At 38.7% G+C, this 781-nt stretch overlaps 1 non-coding gene across 1 annotated transcript; it reads right to left on the bottom strand.

The window, feature by feature from the left end:
* Positions 1–464: 464 nt before the first annotated feature.
* TRNAQ-UUG lies at positions 465–536 on the bottom strand. The gene has a single exon. It is a non-coding gene; the product is annotated as a tRNA-Gln (tRNA).
* Between the last annotated feature and the right edge of the window lie 245 nt (positions 537–781).

The raw sequence follows: 781 nt of genomic DNA, 5'->3' as shown, positions 1-781 counted from the left end.
TTTCCCCTCTGGTTACAAGATAGGACTCCTATTTTTTCATCTTTTTTGAGACTCAAGCTGATCACCAAATGTTTCTAGAGATCAGTCCAGTGAATGTTTCAGATCTATCAATGGATATTTGTATCTTTAGTATTTTAGTACATTTTTAGTATTTCACTGAAGAGTGAAAATATCAACTACTCAAAATCAACAAAATTCAGATGTTAATGTCACAACATGATAGTATTTCTTCCCTTTTGAAAGAAAGCAGATAAAATACTAGAAATATTGGCCTTACATCAATGCAGAATCACAGAATTTCTAGGTTGAAAGAGACCTCCAAGATCACCCAGTCCAAGCTCTGACCTAACACTAACAAGTCCTTCCCTAAAACACATCACTGAGCTCTACATCTAAACGTCTTTTAAAGACCTCCAGGGATGGAGACTCCACCACTTCCCTGGGCAAAGGAAAGGGAAACACACAGGTTCTGCTGAGACTTGAACTCAGATCACTGGATTCAAAGTCCAGAGTGCTGCCCATTACACCACAGAACCAAATGCATACATTAGCAAAATCATATAGGGTTATAACATGTAAAAGAACATAATGCTTATGATGACTGTAGCAGAGCAACATATGCTGCATCATCCAGCTCATGTTGGGTGGAAAGCAAAAAGACATTGTTTGAGCAGGTAAGAAATTATCTCTAGTTCCCTGAAGCAACTTGTTCTAGACAGCACCCTCCAAGGATGTTCACCTTTGTATCAAAACCCTTATCTCCAGAAGGCATGGAGAAGTG

This window comes from Aythya fuligula, chromosome 5 (genome assembly GCF_009819795.1).
Source record: "Aythya fuligula isolate bAytFul2 chromosome 5, bAytFul2.pri, whole genome shotgun sequence".
Lineage (NCBI taxonomy): Eukaryota > Metazoa > Chordata > Aves > Anseriformes > Anatidae > Aythya > Aythya fuligula.
This window is presented reverse-complemented; position numbering and strand designations above follow the sequence as displayed.